The following is a 16,792-nucleotide window of genomic DNA, read 5'->3' as shown; positions in this document are numbered from 1 at the left end:
CGGTCTTGTCAGTTGCTCTGATACGTAACACCGGGGAGTCGGGAGTCTATTGTTATTTATTTATATATGACTCTTTGAACATGTATATGTGATAATGTGTTGATGTGTATTGTAAACACTTTATTTTGGAAAACTCCTCTTTGAGAGTGAGAGCTATATGTATATATATATGTTCACATCTTCCGTGTGTTATGTATCATTTTATTGGCAGGTGTGTATGCTTTTGGCATCGTTGATGTCCGTTTATTTTCTAGGTGTTTGTTTGGTTACTTAGTGTAACATCCTAATTGCGTTGTATGAAATTTTAAATACTCTGATATTTGTACCTATATGCCTGGGTAGAATTGGGGTGTTACATTAGTGGTATCAGAGCAGGTTGGTCTGTCCGGCCAGTGTTGTCTAATGTTGTTTAATTCCTCAGTACGTGATAAGTGTGTGGAGCACTGTCAGTACTTGTTGTGCCTCTAGTCGGTTGTATGTAGGAGTGGTTTGAAGCTAAGTGGGGGAGAACATGTGCTTCTCGGATATGTTTCAGTTGCAAGATGTTAGTATGCTATTGAGGGCAGCAGTACTAGTGTTGTTGGACTTTGTTGTTTTCTGAAGTGAAGGAGACTTGGACTTAAGACTTCGGTTGTTAATCGAGTTGGAGTGTCACGGAGTAGATGTTGGTTAATTCTAAAGAATGGAATTTAGAAAGTTGTGATGCTCTAACGCTACTGATGGACTATGAAGTTGTTGTTTGAGTAGCCTTGTGTGAGTTGACGTTGTTAGAAACGCTTTGGAACTCGAGTGAGAATTAGGAGTATGAAGAGATGAGTAGGATCTCAGGTATTTTGTTTTGAGATATTGTTAGAAGTGTTTTGGTACGTAGCTACTGGACGTCGGTGTTAGCTGGTTCAGATGATCTTGGGAGATTTATGAATTATGGAATCATAGTGCTTCTGTGCTATGAGAAAAAGTTGGAAAAGAATATTATTAATGTTAGTACTGATAGTTTATACTCTATTATGATTGTTGGCTACCTATTGACAAATTGAGGACTTGATCACCCTTAATCTCTTGTTGATAGTAGACGGGATCGTATTGGACGTGATAGGCTTATCTGACTAGTTTGATAATATTGGAAGTGAATGAGTCGGTGCAAGGTGGTACGACGTTATTTATGTTGTCGACGATTTTGGATGTTCTTGAGAAAGAGAAGTTGTTGGGATTGCGGATAGTTGCGCATTTGTATAAGTGTTTCTTGAAGGTTTAATTGATTCATCGTTGAAAAGAGGAATTCTGTCTTGGAGTTCTATTTTGATGGATTTAGTTCCTAGAACTATTGTGGTGTCGAGGGTTCCGTATCGGATGCCAACTTCTGAGTTGGAAGAGTTGAGGAGTCAACTTAAGGATTTTCTTGAGAAGAGGTTTGTTCGTTCAAGTGTGTCGCCGTAGGGTGCATGTGTTTTGTTGGTTAAGAAGGAAGGTTCTATCAGGCTTCGTGTCGATTTTAGACAATTGAGAAAAGTGACAATTAAGGAAAAGTATCCACTTTCGAGGATTGATATTTTGATGGATCAAGTTGGCTTGAGCTTGTTTGTTTTGCAAGTTTGATTTGAGGTGTAGGTATCATCAGTGTGAAGATGATCATGCTAAGTATTTGAGAACTGTTTTGTCCGTGTTGGGAAGAAGAAGTTGTTTGCTAAGTTTCCTTGTGTGAGTTTTTGGTTGAGTGGAGGTTTATGCTTTTATGCAAGTTAAGATTTTTGAAAGGATTTATCTGTCACCAGATTTAGAGTTGGCAGTTGTTATTTCTGTTTGGGACATTTGAAGGCACTAATTATTCGGATCGAGATTTGTGTGTGTAAGTGACTACAAGAGTTTGAAGTATTCATTTGATCAGGACGAGTTGAATATGAGAAACCATTGCATACGTCTATGTCGATGATTCGAGTATTGTGATTGTTGAAACAGTTGTGAGATTTGAGTTGGGTGTGTAAAGCGACTTCTTCAAGTGTTGAGCTTCATATGTGAAAGCTTACTTATGGTATTCTTGATGAGATTAGAAAAGGTCGGAAATCGGATTTGAATGGGTTGATAAGATGACATTTATTAGTCAAAGGTAAAGATGGTGATCTTCGGATTGATAAGAGCAATGTCATGGGATGTCATGATCAAGTTTGTATTCCTAATGTTCGGATTTGAAAAGAGGACTTTGGATGAGGTGCGTCGTGGTGATTTGAGTATTCATCCTGATGCTACTAAGATGTATCAAGATTTGAGAACGTCATTTTTAGTGGCAAGGTAATTTGGGTACGAAGTTGCGTTTGAGTTCGGCGTATCATCCTCAAACGGATGGTCAGGCTGAGAGGACGGTTTGGTCACTTAAGGATCTATGAGGGCTTGTGTTGTGAAACAAGGATGTGTTTGGATTAGCTTTTTACCTTTGAATTGGATAATACAAAGACTTTTGTCTGGTGTGCAAGCTGACACAACAGATTAAGAGGTTGAGTATGTTAAGAGAGAACAATGAGTTTCTGGTGAATACTAGAAGGAGCTGGAAGATGGTTATGGAATTGGTAAATCTGTTTGTTGTGGGAAATCAGAGTGCGCATCGGAAGCGTGAAATGACGCGGTTCGTATGGGTATGAATTGTTAGAGTTCAAATTGTGGACAGTGGATGTGGTAGGAATGATAAGACCACCAGATGCTTTGGTTACATGTTTGGCTGCTATGTCTTGGCATGGTTATTTGGATGTTGTGCGACCGGGTTGTTGTCTGTGTCTTGATTATTTCTTGTGTTTTGGTGTTAGTCGATGAGCGCATTGTATGGGCATTGCATCTCGTTGTCGTTGTTGTGTTTTGGTTGTTTTTCTTTTAGCGAGAGTGATTCGTTGTTTGGCGCTGATTGTGTCGTTGCTTTCGTGGCTTGATAGTTGGTTAGTTGGAGGCAAGAGCGTATCCAAGTTTGTTTGTGTTTGGGATATTTCCGAGGACGGAAATCTTCTAAGTGGGGGAGAGTTGTAACGCCCGGAAAATAAGTATATAGTTGATTTGGACGTTTGTGACATTTATTGGAATTGTACCGTTTTTGGAGTTGTTTCAGTCGGTATTAGTTCGGGATGGCGGACTAATATTTAATTGAAGGTTTTCATATTTTTGGTACCGGAAATATTATTAAGGTAATATTCCGCATTTTGGGGCGTTTGAACGATATTTGAGCGTAGGGGCATTTTGGTCATTTCCGCGGGATAGATATTTTCTTTATAAGAAAGAAATATTGTGAGAAAGGAAAGAGAATGGAAAGAAAAAGAAGAGAAAGAAAGAGAAGAGAGGAAGAAGAAGAGAAAAGAGGAAAAAGTGGAGATTGGTGGATTCTCGACCGATTCGAGTTCCGATCGTTGCTATAGCAAGGTAAGGGGGTGAATCTAATTTATCTTGGATGTATGATTCTTATAGTCTTGTTCTTGTTCTTCTTGTTCCAATTTCCACAATTTTCTTGTGTGATCTTTGTTTGATCTAAGTTTGTTTGAGAATGATTGTATGATGATTAAATGAAATCCTTGTTATGTTGTGGTGATTGATCATGTTTGTTTTCTTTTTCTATGGCTTGATTGAGTTTGTATAAAAAGTTAGGTTTTGAGATAGATTCATGAATTAACCATGAAAAGTGTGATAATAGGTTGTTTCTATGGTTTGTATGTGTTGTATTGGTGTTGTAATGATGTTTAGGAGTGGTTTTGGTGGGTATAAGGGGCCTGGAACCGTTCTGGTGCGTTCTGGTTTTTTCTGGGTTTACGCAGGTCCGCTGAGCGGAGGTGGGTCCGCTGAGCGGAGGTCCTGTTGCAGAAAATTCTCTGCGAAGGTCCGCTGAGCGGAGCTGAAGCGGATGACAGCTTTTTCTGTTTTTCCAAAACTTTGAAACTTCGTAACTCTTGAACCGTAACTCCGATTTTGTCGCCGTTCGAAGCGTTGGAAAGCTAACGCAATAACCTATATTATTATCTAATTAAATGATTCATAGGATGTGTTATCCTATTATTTTTATTAGGATCAAGTGATGAGTTGTGTAGTATGTTCAATTATCCAAACTTTGAAACCTTGTAACTTTTGATCCGTAGCTCCGTTTCGTACGCTGTTCGAAGTGTTAGGAAGCTAGTTGGATGTTCTATATGATAGTATAGGCTTGGTTAGCTTGTTATTAATTGGTTATGAGGTGTTGTTGATGAAAACACATAATTGTTTATATGCGCGATATGATTGGTAAATAATCATAGTGCTTGGTTGTAATTGATAATGATGTGTTGTGTGAATGTTATCGTATTGGTACGAGGTATGTGATTAGTTGTCGATAACATGAGATCATGTTCATATGTGTTATGTATTAATGAATGTTCGTTCTTGATGTGAGACGATGTTTGGTTGTTTGTTATTAACATGATGTGTGGCCTTATGGCAAGTAAATGTTGTTATGAGAATGATGTATTATCATTGTTGAATTGTTGTTATTACAACTTGTTGATGATGTATTGATGAAGTTGTGGGCCGATGGCCAATATTAATTTGATGTGTATAAGTGTGTTATACGTTCATCTATGCCGATGTGGCCAGTATGTTTGAACGGTGAATGTGTGCTGTGTGCTTATTAATGCCTGTGTGGTAATTATGGTGTGATGTGATTGATAACGATGTTATTAATTGGTGATGTATCCTTTTGGATAGAATATAAACGGTGTAACGTGGGTATGTGACCGTGTTATATTATTGATGTTGTTGTTGTCGTGTAATAGAGTCATATATTTGCACAGCATAACATTTCATTACGTTAATGGCGGAATGCTATTAGCAGGTGGCCTGAATTGGCAATTATTACCAGTGGGGGCTTAATGCTCGGTAAAAAGGTGTATTTGCCCTAGTGGCAAGAGGTCATCAGTGGGGGCTAAATGCTCGATGACGTTTAGTCGTAGCTTGATGCTCGACAAAGGTGTATTTTCCTGAGGGAAAGAAGTCCCAGCATAATGCTCGGAAAAGGTGTATTTGTCATAATGACAAGGGGAGTTTTACTCCGGATTTGGTACCACATGCATATGCATAGTCGAGTCTCATTCATCATTGTCTGTCTGTATAATTTATGTTAGCATTCATGTGTCACATTACTTATATATTGATTGTGGTTGAATGAGTGGATTACTTTGTTGTATGATTATTGATGATACTTGTTGGCATTACTATAATTGTCATGCTTTCATTATGAATTATATTCTCACCCTTCTGCTGATTTGATGCTTGAGTGGCATCCTGCAGATTAGCCGCTTTGGGAGTCTTTTGGAAGAGGTAGTTCTCCAGTCGGTCTTGTCAGTTGCTCTGATACGTAACACCGGGGAGTCGGGAGTCTATTGTTATTTATTTATATATGACTCTTTGAACATGTATATGTGATAATGTGTTGATGTGTATTGTAAACACTTTATTTTGGAAAACTCCTCTTTGAGAGTGAGAGCTATATGTATATATATATGTTCACATCTTCCGTGTGTTATGTATCATTTTATTGGCAGGTGTGTATGCTTTTGGCATCGTTGATGTCCGTTTATTTTCTAGGTGTTTGTTTGGTTACTTAGTGTAACATCCTAATTGCGTTGTATGAAATTTTAAATACTCTGATATTTGTACCTATATGCCTGGGTAGAATTGGGGTGTTACATTAGTGGTATCAGAGCAGGTTGGTCTGTCCGGCCAGTGTTGTCTAATGTTGTTTAATTCCTCAGTACGTGATAAGTGTGTGGAGCACTGTCAGTACTTGTTGTGCCTCTAGTCGGTTGTATGTAGGAGTGGTTTGAAGCTAAGTGGGGGAGAACATGTGCTTCTCGGATATGTTTCAGTTGCAAGATGTTAGTATGCTATTGAGGGCAGCAGTACTAGTGTTGTTGGACTTTGTTGTTTTCTGAAGTGAAGGAGACTTGGACTTAAGACTTCGGTTGTTAATCGAGTTGGAGTGTCACGGAGTAGATGTTGGTTAATTCTAAAGAATGGAATTTAGAAAGTTGTGATGCTCTAACGCTACTGATGGACTATGAAGTTGTTGTTTGAGTAGCCTTGTGTGAGTTGACGTTGTTAGAAACGTTTTGGAACTCGAGTGAGAATTAGGAGTATGAAGAGATGAGTAGGATCTCAGGTATTTTGTTTTGAGATATTGTTAGAAGTGTTTTGGTACGTAGCTACTGGACGTCGGTGTTAGCTGGTTCAGATGATCTTGGGAGATTTATGAATTATGGAATCATAGTGCTTCTGTGCTATGAGAAAAAGTTGGAAAAGAATATTATTAATGTTAGTACTGATAGTTTATACTCTATTATGATTGTTGGCTACCTATTGACAAATTGAGGACTTGATCACCCTTAATCTCTTGTTGATAGTAGACGGGATCGTATTGGACGTGATAGGCTTATCTGACTAGTTTGATAATATTGGAAGTGAATGAGTCGGTGCAAGGTGGTACGACGTTATTTATGTTGTCGACGATTTTGGATGTTCTTGAGAAAGAGAAGTTGTTGGGATTGCGGATAGTTGCGCATTTGTATAAGTGTTTCTTGAAGGTTTAATTGATTCATCGTTGAAAAGAGGAATTCTGTCTTGGAGTTCTATTTTGATGGATTTAGTTCCTAGAACTATTGTGGTGTCGAGGGTTCCGTATCGGATGCCAACTTCTGAGTTGGAAGAGTTGAGGAGTCAACTTAAGGATTTTCTTGAGAAGAGGTTTGTTCGTTCAAGTGTGTCGCCGTAGGGTGCATGTGTTTTGTTGGTTAAGAAGGAAGGTTCTATCAGGCTTCGTGTCGATTTTAGACAATTGAGAAAAGTGACAATTAAGGAAAAGTATCCACTTTCGAGGATTGATATTTTGATGGATCAAGTTGGCTTGAGCTTGTTTGTTTTGCAAGTTTGATTTGAGGTGTAGGTATCATCAGTGTGAAGATGATCATGCTAAGTATTTGAGAACTGTTTTGTCCGTGTTGGGAAGAAGAAGTTGTTTGCTAAGTTTCCTTGTGTGAGTTTTTGGTTGAGTGGAGGTTTATGCTTTTATGCAAGTTAAGATTTTTGAAAGGATTTATCTGTCACCAGATTTAGAGTTGGCAGTTGTTATTTCTGTTTGGGACATTTGAAGGCACTAATTATTCGGATCGAGATTTGTGTGTGTAAGTGACTACAAGAGTTTGAAGTATTCATTTGATCAGGACGAGTTGAATATGAGAAACCATTGCATACGTCTATGTCGATGATTCGAGTATTGTGATTGTTGAAACAGTTGTGAGATTTGAGTTGGGTGTGTAAAGCGACTTCTTCAAGTGTTGAGCTTCATATGTGAAAGCTTACTTATGGTATTCTTGATGAGATTAGAAAAGGTCGGAAATCGGATTTGAATGGGTTGATAAGATGACATTTATTAGTCAAAGGTAAAGATGGTGATCTTCGGATTGATAAGAGCAATGTCATGGGATGTCATGATCAAGTTTGTATTCCTAATGTTCGGATTTGAAAAGAGGACTTTGGATGAGGTGCGTCGTGGTGATTTGAGTATTCATCCTGATGCTACTAAGATGTATCAAGATTTGAGAACGTCATTTTTAGTGGCAAGGTAATTTGGGTACGAAGTTGCGTTTGAGTTCGGCGTATCATCCTCAAACGGATGGTCAGGCTGAGAGGACGGTTTGGTCACTTAAGGATCTATGAGGGCTTGTGTTGTGAAACAAGGATGTGTTTGGATTAGCTTTTTACCTTTGAATTGGATAATACAAAGACTTTTGTCTGGTGTGCAAGCTGACACAGCAGATTAAGAGGTTGAGTATGTTAAGAGAGAACAATGAGTTTCTGGTGAATACTAGAAGGAGCTGGAAGATGGTTATGGAATTGGTAAATCTGTTTGTTGTGGGAAATCAGAGTGCGCATCGGAAGCGTGAAATGACGCGGTTCGTATGGGTATGAATTGTTAGAGTTCAAATTGTGGACAGTGGATGTGGTAGGAATGATAAGACCACCAGATGCTTTGGTTACATGTTTGGCTGCTATGTCTTGGCATGGTTATTTGGATGTTGTGCGACCGGGTTGTTGTCTGTGTCTTGATTATTTCTTGTGTTTTGGTGTTAGTCGATGAGCGCATTGTATGGGCATTGCATCTCGTTGTCGTTGTTGTGTTTTGGTTGTTTTTCTTTTAGCGAGAGTGATTCGTTGTTTGGCGCTGATTGTGTCGTTGCTTTCGTGGCTTGATAGTTGGTTAGTTGGAGGCAAGAGCGTATCCAAGTTTGTTTGTGTTTGGGATATTTCCGAGGACGGAAATCTTCTAAGTGGGGGAGAGTTGTAACGCCCGGAAAATAAGTATATAGTTGATTTGGACGTTTGTGACATTTATTGGAATTGTACCGTTTTTGGAGTTGTTTCAGTCGGTATTAGTTCGGGATGGCGGACTAATATTTAATTGAAGGTTTTCATATTTTTGGTACCGGAAATATTATTAAGGTAATATTCCGCGTTTTGGGGCGTTTGAACGATATTTGAGCGTAGGGGCATTTTGGTCATTTCCGCGGGATAGATATTTTCTTTATAAGAAAGAAATATTGTGAGAAAGGAAAGAGAATGGAAAGAAAAAGAAGAGAAAGAAAGAGAAGAGAGGAAGAAGAAGAGAAAAGAGGAAAAAGTGGAGATTGGTGGATTCTCGACCGATTCGAGTTCCGATCGTTGCTATAGCAAGGTAAGGGGGTGAATCTAATTTATCTTGGATGTATGATTCTTATAGTCTTGTTCTTGTTCTTGTTCTTGTTCTTCTTGTTCCAATTTCCACAATTTTCTTGTGTGATCTTTGTTTGATCTAAGTTTGTTTGAGAATGATTGTATGATGATTAAATGATATCCTTGTTATGTTGTGGTGATTGATCATGTTTGTTTTCCTTTTCTATGGCTTGATTGAGTTTGTATAAAAAGTTAGGTTTTGAGATAGATTCATGAATTAACCATGAAAAGTGTGATAATAGGTTGTTTCTATGGTTTGTATGTGTTGTATTGGTGTTGTAATGATGTTTAGGAGTGGTTTTGGTGGGTATAAGGGGCCTGGAACCGTTCTGGTGCGTTCTGGTTTTTTCTGGGTTTACGCAGGTCCGCTGAGCGGAGGTGGGTCCGCTGAGCGGAGGTCCTGTTGCAGAAAATTCTCTGCGAAGGTCCGCTGAGCGGAGCTGAAGCGGATGACAGCTTTTTCTGTTTTTCCAAAACTTTGAAACTTCGTAACTCTTGAACCGTAACTCCGATTTTGTCGCCGTTCGAAGCGTTGGAAAGCTAACGCAATAACCTATATTATTATCTAATTAAATGATTCATAGGATGTGTTATCCTATTATTTTTATTAGGATCAAGTGATGAGTTGTGTAGTATGTTCAATTATCCAAACTTTGAAACCTTGTAACTTTTGATCCGTAGCTCCGTTTCGTACGCCGTTCGAAGTGTTAGGAAGCTAGTTGGATGTTCTATATGATAGTATAGGCTTGGTTAGCTTGTTATTAATTGGTTATGAGGTGTTGTTGATGAAAACACATAATTGTTTATATGCGCGATATGATTGGTAAATAATCATAGTGCTTGGTTGTAATTGATAATGATGTGTTGTGTGAATGTTATCGTATTGGTACGAGGTATGTGATTAGTTGTCGATAACATGAGATCATGTTCATATGTGTTATGTATTAATGAATGTTCGTTCTTGATGTGAGACGATGTTTGGTTGTTTGTTATTAACATGATGTGTGGCCTTATGGCAAGTAAATGTTGTTATGAGAATGATGTATTATCATTGTTGAATTGTTGTTATTACAACTTGTTGATGATGTATTGATGAAGTTGTGGGCCGATGGCCAATATTAATTTGATGTGTATAAGTGTGTTATACGTTCATCTATGCCGATGTGGCCAGTATGTTTGAACGGTGAATGTGTGTTGTGTGCTTATTAATGCCTGTGTGGTAATTATGGTGTGATGTGATTGATAACGATGTTATTAATTGGTGATGTATCCTTTTGGATAGAATATAAACGGTGTAACGTGGGTATGTGACCGTGTTATATTATTGATGTTGTTGTTGTCGTGTAATAGAGTCATATATTTGCACAGCATAACATTTCATTACGTTAATGGCGGAATGCTATTAGCAGGTGGCCTGAATTGGCAATTATTACCAGTGGGGGCTTAATGCTCGGTAAAAAGGTGTATTTGCCCTAGTGGCAAGAGGTCATCAGTGGGGGCTAAATGCTCGATGACGTTTAGTCGTAGCTTGATGCTCGACAAAGGTGTATTTTCCTGAGGGAAAGAAGTCCCAGCATAATGCTCGGCAAAGGTGTATTTGTCATAATGACAAGGGGAGTTTTACTCCGGATTTGGTACCACATGCATATGCATAGTCGAGTCTCATTCATCATTGTCTGTCTGTATAATTTATGTTAGCATTCATGTGTCACATTACTTATATATTGATTGTGGTTGAATGAGTGGATTACTTTGTTGTATGATTATTGATGATACTTGTTGGCATTACTATAATTGTCATGCTTTCATTATGAATTATATTCTCACCCTTCTGCTGATTTGATGCTTGAGTGGCATCCTGCAGATTAGCCGCTTTGGGAGTCTTTTGGAAGAGGTAGTTCTCCAGTCGGTCTTGTCAGTTGCTCTGATACGTAACACCGGGGAGTCGGGAGTCTATTGTTATTTATTTATATATGACTCTTTGAACATGTATATGTGATAATGTGTTGATGTGTATTGTAAACACTTTATTTTGGAAAACTCCTCTTTGAGAGTGAGAGCTATATGTATATATATATGTTCACATCTTCCGTGTGTTATGTATCATTTTATTGGCAGGTGTGTATGCTTTTGGCATCGTTGATGTCCGTTTATTTTCTAGGTGTTTGTTTGGTTACTTAGTGTAACATCCTAATTGCGTTGTATGAAATTTTAAATACTCTGATATTTGTACCTATATGCCTGGGTAGAATTGGGGTGTTACATTAGTGGTATCAGAGCAGGTTGGTCTGTCCGGCCAGTGTTGTCTAATGTTGTTTAATTCCTCAGTACGTGATAAGTGTGTGGAGCACTGTCAGTACTTGTTGTGCCTCTAGTCGGTTGTATGTAGGAGTGGTTTGAAGCTAAGTGGGGGAGAACATGTGCTTCTCGGATATGTTTCAGTTGCAAGATGTTAGTATGCTATTGAGGGCAGCAGTACTAGTGTTGTTGGACTTTGTTGTTTTCTGAAGTGAAGGAGACTTGGACTTAAGACTTCGGTTGTTAATCGAGTTGGAGTGTCACGGAGTAGATGTTGGTTAATTCTAAAGAATGGAATTTAGAAAGTTGTGATGCTCTAACGCTACTGATGGACTATGAAGTTGTTGTTTGAGTAGCCTTGTGTGAGTTGACGTTGTTAGAAACGTTTTGGAACTCGAGTGAGAATTAGGAGTATGAAGAGATGAGTAGGATCTCAGGTATTTTGTTTTGAGATATTGTTAGAAGTGTTTTGGTACGTAGCTACTGGACGTCGGTGTTAGCTGGTTCAGATGATCTTGGGAGATTTATGAATTATGGAATCATAGTGCTTCTGTGCTATGAGAAAAAGTTGGAAAAGAATATTATTAATGTTAGTACTGATAGTTTATACTCTATTATGATTGTTGGCTACCTATTGACAAATTGAGGACTTGATCACCCTTAATCTCTTGTTGATAGTAGACGGGATCGTATTGGACGTGATAGGCTTATCTGACTAGTTTGATAATATTGGAAGTGAATGAGTCGGTGCAAGGTGGTACGACGTTATTTATGTTGTCGACGATTTTGGATGTTCTTGAGAAAGAGAAGTTGTTGGGATTGCGGATAGTTGCGCATTTGTATAAGTGTTTCTTGAAGGTTTAATTGATTCATCGTTGAAAAGAGGAATTCTGTCTTGGAGTTCTATTTTGATGGATTTAGTTCCTAGAACTATTGTGGTGTCGAGGGTTCCGTATCGGATGCCAACTTCTGAGTTGGAAGAGTTGAGGAGTCAACTTAAGGATTTTCTTGAGAAGAGGTTTGTTCGTTCAAGTGTGTCGCCGTAGGGTGCATGTGTTTTGTTGGTTAAGAAGGAAGGTTCTATCAGGCTTCGTGTCGATTTTAGACAATTGAGAAAAGTGACAATTAAGGAAAAGTATCCACTTTCGAGGATTGATATTTTGATGGATCAAGTTGGCTTGAGCTTGTTTGTTTTGCAAGTTTGATTTGAGGTGTAGGTATCATCAGTGTGAAGATGATCATGCTAAGTATTTGAGAACTGTTTTGTCCGTGTTGGGAAGAAGAAGTTGTTTGCTAAGTTTCCTTGTGTGAGTTTTTGGTTGAGTGGAGGTTTATGCTTTTATGCAAGTTAAGATTTTTGAAAGGATTTATCTGTCACCAGATTTAGAGTTGGCAGTTGTTATTTCTGTTTGGGACATTTGAAGGCACTAATTATTCGGATCGAGATTTGTGTGTGTAAGTGACTACAAGAGTTTGAAGTATTCATTTGATCAGGACGAGTTGAATATGAGAAACCATTGCATACGTCTATGTCGATGATTCGAGTATTGTGATTGTTGAAACAGTTGTGAGATTTGAGTTGGGTGTGTAAAGCGACTTCTTCAAGTGTTGAGCTTCATATGTGAAAGCTTACTTATGGTATTCTTGATGAGATTAGAAAAGGTCGGAAATCGGATTTGAATGGGTTGATAAGATGACATTTATTAGTCAAAGGTAAAGATGGTGATCTTCGGATTGATAAGAGCAATGTCATGGGATGTCATGATCAAGTTTGTATTCCTAATGTTCGGATTTGAAAAGAGGACTTTGGATGAGGTGCGTCGTGGTGATTTGAGTATTCATCCTGATGCTACTAAGATGTATCAAGATTTGAGAACGTCATTTTTAGTGGCAAGGTAATTTGGGTACGAAGTTGCGTTTGAGTTCGGCGTATCATCCTCAAACGGATGGTCAGGCTGAGAGGACGGTTTGGTCACTTAAGGATCTATGAGGGCTTGTGTTGTGAAACAAGGATGTGTTTGGATTAGCTTTTTACCTTTGAATTGGATAATACAAAGACTTTTGTCTGGTGTGCAAGCTGACACAACAGATTAAGAGGTTGAGTATGTTAAGAGAGAACAATGAGTTTCTGGTGAATACTAGAAGGAGCTGGAAGATGGTTATGGAATTGGTAAATCTGTTTGTTGTGGGAAATCAGAGTGCGCATCGGAAGCGTGAAATGACGCGGTTCGTATGGGTATGAATTGTTAGAGTTCAAATTGTGGACAGTGGATGTGGTAGGAATGATAAGACCACCAGATGCTTTGGTTACATGTTTGGCTGCTATGTCTTGGCATGGTTATTTGGATGTTGTGCGACCGGGTTGTTGTCTGTGTCTTGATTATTTCTTGTGTTTTGGTGTTAGTCGATGAGCGCATTGTATGGGCATTGCATCTCGTTGTCGTTGTTGTGTTTTGGTTGTTTTTCTTTTAGCGAGAGTGATTCGTTGTTTGGCGCTGATTGTGTCGTTGCTTTCGTGGCTTGATAGTTGGTTAGTTGGAGGCAAGAGCGTATCCAAGTTTGTTTGTGTTTGGGATATTTCCGAGGACGGAAATCTTCTAAGTGGGGGAGAGTTGTAACGCCCGGAAAATAAGTATATAGTTGATTTGGACGTTTGTGACATTTATTGGAATTGTACCGTTTTTGGAGTTGTTTCAGTCGGTATTAGTTCGGGATGGCGGACTAATATTTAATTGAAGGTTTTCATATTTTTGGTACCGGAAATATTATTAAGGTAATATTCCGCGTTTTGGGGCGTTTGAACGATATTTGAGCGTAGGGGCATTTTGGTCATTTCCGCGGGATAGATATTTTCTTTATAAGAAAGAAATATTGTGAGAAAGGAAAGAGAATGGAAAGAAAAAGAAGAGAAAGAAAGAGAAGAGAGGAAGAAGAAGAGAAAAGAGGAAAAAGTGGAGATTGGTGGATTCTCGACCGATTCGAGTTCCGATCGTTGCTATAGCAAGGTAAGGGGGTGAATCTAATTTATCTTGGATGTATGATTCTTATAGTCTTGTTCTTGTTCTTGTTCTTCTTGTTCCAATTTCCACAATTTTCTTGTGTGATCTTTGTTTGATCTAAGTTTGTTTGAGAATGATTGTATGATGATTAAATGATATCCTTGTTATGTTGTGGTGATTGATCATGTTTGTTTTCCTTTTCTATGGCTTGATTGAGTTTGTATAAAAAGTTAGGTTTTGAGATAGATTCATGAATTAACCATGAAAAGTGTGATAATAGGTTGTTTCTATGGTTTGTATGTGTTGTATTGGTGTTGTAATGATGTTTAGGAGTGGTTTTGGTGGGTATAAGGGGCCTGGAACCGTTCTGGTGCGTTCTGGTTTTTTCTGGGTTTACGCAGGTCCGCTGAGCGGAGGTGGGTCCGCTGAGCGGAGGTCCTGTTGCAGAAAATTCTCTGCGAAGGTCCGCTGAGCGGAGCTGAAGCGGATGACAGCTTTTTCTGTTTTTCCAAAACTTTGAAACTTCGTAACTCTTGAACCGTAACTCCGATTTTGTCGCCGTTCGAAGCGTTGGAAAGCTAACGCAATAACCTATATTATTATCTAATTAAATGATTCATAGGATGTGTTATCCTATTATTTTTATTAGGATCAAGTGATGAGTTGTGTAGTATGTTCAATTATCCAAACTTTGAAACCTTGTAACTTTTGATCCGTAGCTCCGTTTCGTACGCTGTTCGAAGTGTTAGGAAGCTAGTTGGATGTTCTATATGATAGTATAGGCTTGGTTAGCTTGTTATTAATTGGTTATGAGGTGTTGTTGATGAAAACACATAATTGTTTATATGCGCGATATGATTGGTAAATAATCATAGTGCTTGGTTGTAATTGATAATGATGTGTTGTGTGAATGTTATCGTATTGGTACGAGGTATGTGATTAGTTGTCGATAACATGAGATCATGTTCATATGTGTTATGTATTAATGAATGTTTGTTCTTGATGTGAGACGATGTTTGGTTGTTTGTTATTAACATGATGTGTGGCCTTATGGCAAGTAAATGTTGTTATGAGAATGATGTATTATCATTGTTGAATTGTTGTTATTACAACTTGTTGATGATGTATTGATGAAGTTGTGGGCCGATGGCCAATATTAATTTGATGTGTATAAGTGTGTTATACGTTCATCTATGCCGATGTGGCCAGTATGTTTGAACGGTGAATGTGTGCTGTGTGCTTATTAATGCCTGTGTGGTAATTATGGTGTGATGTGATTGATAACGATGTTATTAATTGGTGATGTATCCTTTTGGATAGAATATAAACGGTGTAACGTGGGTATGTGACCGTGTTATATTATTGATGTTGTTGTTGTCGTGTAATAGAGTCATATATTTGCACAGCATAACATTTCATTACGTTAATGGCGGAATGCTATTAGCAGGTGGCCTGAATTGGCAATTATTACCAGTGGGGGCTTAATGCTCGGTAAAAAGGTGTATTTGCCCTAGTGGCAAGAGGTCATCAGTGGGGGCTAAATGCTCGATGACGTTTAGTCGTAGCTTGATGCTCGACAAAGGTGTATTTTCCTGAGGGAAAGAAGTCCCAGCATAATGCTCGGCAAAGGTGTATTTGTCATAATGACAAGGGGAGTTTTACTCCGGATTTGGTACCACATGCATATGCATAGTCGAGTCTCATTCATCATTGTCTGTCTGTATAATTTATGTTAGCATTCATGTGTCACATTACTTATATATTGATTGTGGTTGAATGAGTGGATTACTTTGTTGTATGATTATTGATGATACTTGTTGGCATTACTATAATTGTCATGCTTTCATTATGAATTATATTCTCACCCTTCTGCTGATTTGATGCTTGAGTGGCATCCTGCAGATTAGCCGCTTTGGGAGTCTTTTGGAAGAGGTAGTTCTCCAGTCGGTCTTGTCAGTTGCTCTGATACGTAACACCGGGGAGTCGGGAGTCTATTGTTATTTATTTATATATGACTCTTTGAACATGTATATGTGATAATGTGTTGATGTGTATTGTAAACACTTTATTTTGGAAAACTCCTCTTTGAGAGTGAGAGCTATATGTATATATATATGTTCACATCTTCCGTGTGTTATGTATCATTTTATTGGCAGGTGTGTATGCTTTTGGCATCGTTGATGTCCGTTTATTTTCTAGGTGTTTGTTTGGTTACTTAGTGTAACATCCTAATTGCGTTGTATGAAATTTTAAATACTCTGATATTTGTACCTATATGCCTGGGTAGAATTGGGGTGTTACAACAATCCTCTCTTTCCTTGCACACACTTGTTCCAAACAATCCTGGAAAAACAAGCACTATACTTTTTCTCAACAATCCTGAAAATAAGCAATACACTCACACAATCTTATTTCAAACAATCCTGGAAAAATAAGATGTTGATATAAATGGAGATTTTGAATATATAAGTTTGTGGAACAATTATCACTTTGAGTGATGTATCAATATACTTGATCTTCTCTTCCAATAACAATGATTGACACTTACAAAAGTATAGAATGGTCAAGAATTTTCTTTTATCAATGATATGAAAATTATGCAGAGAATTCCTTGAATGAATGTTAAGTGTTTGAAATGTGAATTTATGAAAATGAAAAAGTTTGATTGAAAAAGGTAATTTGTGAGTTGAAATTTAATGTATTTATAGTAGCATAACACCCTTTTAAAACAT

Source organism: Vicia villosa, linkage group LG2 (genome assembly GCF_029867415.1).
Source record: "Vicia villosa cultivar HV-30 ecotype Madison, WI linkage group LG2, Vvil1.0, whole genome shotgun sequence".
Lineage (NCBI taxonomy): Eukaryota > Viridiplantae > Streptophyta > Magnoliopsida > Fabales > Fabaceae > Vicia > Vicia villosa.
This window is presented reverse-complemented; position numbering follows the sequence as displayed.